Here is a 4,736-nt window from a genome sequence, read left to right as displayed (position 1 = left end):
CCAGAGACAAGTCCAGCATTTCACAAGCGTGGTCAGAACTGGGAGGCCCAGGGCACAGAGGGCCTTCTGCAGCTCTGCCTTCTCCTCCTTCCCCTTGGTCCAACCCTTCCTGCTCATCAGGTCCCATGGCACTACAGAAAGCACGATGCGGTAGACCACAGAGCCTCAGAGAGAAGGGGGCAGTCCATGGCAGCCGCTGGTGGCACTCATGGGAGATACTGAAGTCAGGCTATGTCCTCCCCAGCACTGGGACAAGCACCCCATCCTCTCTACAGCAGGCAGGCCCCGCTGGGTTGATGCTGCTCTCTCTTGGTGGTCCAATGTCTGCTCTTCTGGCTCTCGTGTGGGTAAGAACTCTGCCTGCTGGAAGAAGCAGAAAGGGGGACGTTGTGGGTCTAACACCCACCGTGGTGAGCTGCTGAGGGACCCCACCATGATGAGCTGCTGAGGGACCGCAGTGAGTCTCCCCATCCACCACCATTGGCACCTGGATCCTGACCCCTGAGAAGCATCCGTTTACCTCCTGTCCTAGCTGCTGAAGACACTCAGCTTATATGACAGTATCCAGTGCAGCACATACATCCTTGCAATGTTGCCAGATCTTACACACCTAATCATATACACACAGACGTGTGGTTGTACTACATAGGGAAGGATGCGTGTTGGGGGAAGGCCAAGGGAAAGGGGAGAGAAAGTACTGGGAACTGAAGGAGGCATCATCAGCACTAGTCGACATGGTCGTGCCCTGTTTTAGACTGAAGAGCAGAGACTAGCTTGGGTCCCCAAAGAGCAAATGAGATGATGGAAATTATCATTTCTTGGAGGGTTACAGTGGAACTAAAGTCTGTCTGAAGGCCACACACTGGTTTAATCACCAGGGTTCGCCACAGTGCCTTGCACGAAGGATGTCCACAGAAGCTTCATATGCAAAAGTTCAAGGCCACCCTAACCATCAGGAGGAGTTGGCACAAGCTGTATGGGAAGCTGTTGGAAGTATGGAGGAAGAATGTGTGTGGCCTGAGCGTTTCAGTGTGTTTATATAAACACCTTCTATCTGCCACATGCTGTCTATATGCCTTATGCTTTGGACCTGGAGAGATGACTGTTACCACCCCATCTTCAAATGAGGAACTAGCCCAACGTACCACACTACTCAGATTCATGTTGGTGCCATTTGATAGTAAAACACATATTTTCACAGTATGCACATAATATGTGTGTGGCCTGTATGCCCGTACCACTGTACATGTGGACACATTACCACACTGCCTATGTGTGCCCCCATGTGCATGCATTGTAATACTGTGCTTGAGTATATCTGTGCATGTATGACTGTGTCTCTGTACATGTTTACACACATGCATCTGTGCCTGTGTACATGTATGTCTTTGTGAATGCATGCTCATGGTTGTGTGGGGCCCATGTGAACTTGTGCAGTCATACATGATATTAAGTGCATGTATACCTATATGTTGGTATCTCAGTATGTATGCATGTAAGCGCGCATGAGTGCATGTCCCTGTGCTTGTGTGTGTGCATGTATATATGTGTGTATTTGTGTGCATGCATAGGTATTCCTATGAATGCATGTGTGTACATGTCCACACAGTCATATGTGGGCCTTGGGCCAAACTCTGAAGCGATTTTGTGTCAAGACTATACAACCATTTTCTTCTCTTCTTGCGCCTTACAGTTTTTATGCCCCCCACCTCTCTCAAGCCTGTATGACTTATGTAGCCTGAAAAGAAGCCAGTCTTCAAGAAGAGATTAATGACAGACTGGCTGCAGCCCTTTCCCGAAGCCCACACAAACCTTCTTGGGTCTACACACTGTCCTTGTCCTAAACGTCTTCTCACTCCTTAGCTCCCATGCTTCCCTGTATATTAAAACAACAACTTTGCTTCGGAAAAAAACAGTGGCATGCTTAAGTCATGTCACGCTCTTGGGTCTACACACTGTCCTTGTCCTAAACGTCTTCTCACTCCTTAGCTTCCATGCTTCCCTGTATATTAAAACAACAACTTTGCTTCGGAAAAAAAACAGTGGCATGCTTAAGTCATGTCACACATGCAGGTGGAGCCCTATGTCAGGCAGGTTGCTTCCCACACCACCTGACCCATAAGGGGGCTTCACACCCCTTTCCAGGACCTGACATGCTGCTCTGGAGGAGGCAGAGCATGTCTGCCACTCAGATGACAGGATGGAGGTCTGGGGACATGCCGAGTGCTCAGGGCATGTCCAGACTTCAGCATCCTTGACGCTTGATGGTGAGGTGGACACAGATCTCTCATCCCCAAGTCCTCACTAGGAGACTGCTTGAGATGCCATTGCAGTGGCAGGGCATGGCCACAAGCAGCTCTCTCTCTAGGTGCTCAGCCGTGAATATCAGCTTTCCAATGATGCACTCCACATTACTCTGACAGAGCATCTGTCTCCCATCTTGGTGAACAGGCTCAGGCAGGCAGTGGTGCTCCTGGGAGACTGTCTGTACTTACAGCTTGGAGGATACCTCTGTCCTTAGCCTTTGCCGTCTACTCGTTTGTGTGAACCATGCTCAAATCTGGTCTGTTTCTCTCTGTGTCTGATTTACTATGGTTGCTCCATAAACAAGGTGTGACTGTTTATCTTGTCAACCTGAATGGATCTGGAACCAACTAAGAGACTCGCCTCTGGGTGGATCTGTGAGCATCTCCAAGAAGGGTTAGTTGAGTGGGGAAGACCTCAGGGCAATGCCTTCTGGCAGTGTCCAGACCTAAGAGGTCTGAGGGAGAGAAGTGCCTGGCTTTCACTTCGGGGGGCTGAGCGTGTCTCTTCTCTGTTGCTGCCTCCATCCTCTGCTGCCACCGGAAGCCAACGTCCAGCCTTCCAGCGCGGACTGAGACCAGAGGCTCTCCTTCAGGCCTTCGGCCCCAGGTTGGGACGGCTGAGGCGGCAGCTTTGTGGGCTGAGCAGCTACCAGGACCTTAGCTCTAGCATGCAGACTGCTGCCTGTGGACTTCGCAGCACCTATCGTGTAGGTTAATCTAATAAACCTTTGTAATACGTATTCGTTCTGCAGGCTCTGCTCCTCTAGAGAGCTGGAACTAATGCACAAGGGTATAGGTGAGAACCCCTGGTACAGGGGTGGACAAGTAAGCAGGGAGGCAGTGACAGAGGATGGGCTGTGCTGGTCTCTCAGCAACTCTGCAGGGCTCTGGGCACAGGCATAACATGGGCCTGTGAGCTGGCCTGCAAAGGTGAGGAATTGGCCTCTCTGTCATTTAAAGGGGCACCGTAGCCTGACTCAGGCAGGCCCAGGAGGCCCAGCAAGTGATTCCAGATGCAACCACAAGACCTAAGTTCACAGGCCAAGAGCCTGTGACAGAGTCTGAGGGGGACACAGGACCATGAGCTGGCCACTGTCCCCAGGGCTTAGCAAAGTCTGTGTTCCACTTGCTCAGGACAAGATGGATGTCAAGATGCATGCAAAGTCCCTTTGGATTGTGGAGGGTTGTATTACATAATAACTTCCAGAAAGTCTGTGTACAACATGCTCAGGACAAGATGCATGTCAGAAGTCTTTTTGGATTGTGTAGGGTTGTATTATGTAATAACTTCCAGAAACAACTGACTTTGCATGTCCCCCCTAGGCGTGATGATACCACTACAGGGGATTAAGATCTTAACAGAATTTTATTCCAATCCCTCTTATCTGAAGAGCAGGAACCAAGGCTATTTCTGTTTGTGTCATCCATGAGTTCATTATGACAGGTGCTTTTAAACAAGCTGGTTCAGCCCTCTGCTTCCCGGGGCCTACAGGACCCACAGGTCTCTCTCCAGGGTAAGTCAATCACATCCTCCACACCTTGACTCCCCCAGTCTCATTCACCCTCCCATCTCCCCTGCCTGTCTTTCCTCCTAGCCTGGGTCTTGGCCCATTCCTTCTCTTGGCACCCAAGACACCAGGGGAACCACCACTGCTTCCTGGTCCTTTGCATCCAGACCAACCCAGTTCCTTCCTGTAGTTCCCAGGAGTCCTTGGGGCCTCTTCCTGCCCCCATGTCCCTTTGCATCTTGGGGTGGCATGGCCACCAGCTGCGCTAGAACAGCATCTTTCCTGGGCTCACTCCCAGGCCAGTCCAACCCCCAAATTCCTGAGGACAACATCTTTCCTGGAGGGATCCAGACCTTAGGAGAAAGCCTGAGAGCATCTGATCCTCATCTGACTTGGGCCTCTATGGGAACTCCTGAAGACAAAAGCAATCTGGCCACTCCAATATAAAATCAAAAAAGAGAAGCAGAAGCTTAGAGGAACCAGCTTTTCATGCACAAAAAGTAAACCACAAAGACACATAAAGTTTACAAAAAGAAGCAGAACTGAACTTGAAGGTTTGAGTCTCACACAAGAATAAAAAACTACAAAAGAAATTCACACGTCGAAATCACAGAGAAAATATAATGACATTAAAACCCAATCCCAGCACTCGGGAGGCAGAGGCAGGTGGATTTCTGTGAGTTCAAGGAAAGCCTAGTCTACATAGTGAGTTCCAGGACACCTTGGGCTACAGGAAGACCCTGTCTCAAAAAGACCAAAAAAAAATCACAGAGAAAAAATAACATGAAAAACCAACATAACATATCCCCACCAAATACCAATAGTCCTCTAGAGGAGTACAATTAGAATCCCCTAGAGATAATGCAGGACATGAAACTCAAAAGAACAATTATAAACATGATAAAAGAATTCAGTGAATTCA

The 4,736-nt window shown here is 49.5% G+C and overlaps 1 long non-coding RNA gene across 1 annotated transcript in view; it reads right to left on the bottom strand.

The window, feature by feature from the left end:
* Positions 1 to 80: 80 nt before the first annotated feature.
* Positions 81 to 4,736, bottom strand: part of LOC103742335 — a 12,423-nt gene continuing 7,767 nt past the window's right edge. The window contains exon 4 of the long non-coding RNA XR_607620.3: positions 81 to 363. This is a non-coding gene — a long non-coding RNA (uncharacterized LOC103742335). The remainder of the gene's footprint in view (positions 364 to 4,736) is intronic.

Source organism: Nannospalax galili, unplaced genomic scaffold, assembly GCF_000622305.1.
Source record: "Nannospalax galili isolate Female #2095 unplaced genomic scaffold, S.galili_v1.0 scaffold60, whole genome shotgun sequence".
Taxonomy (NCBI): Eukaryota; Metazoa; Chordata; class Mammalia; order Rodentia; family Spalacidae; genus Nannospalax; species Nannospalax galili.
The sequence above is the reverse complement of the archived record's forward strand: the minus strand, read 5'-3'. Positions and strand labels throughout refer to the sequence as shown.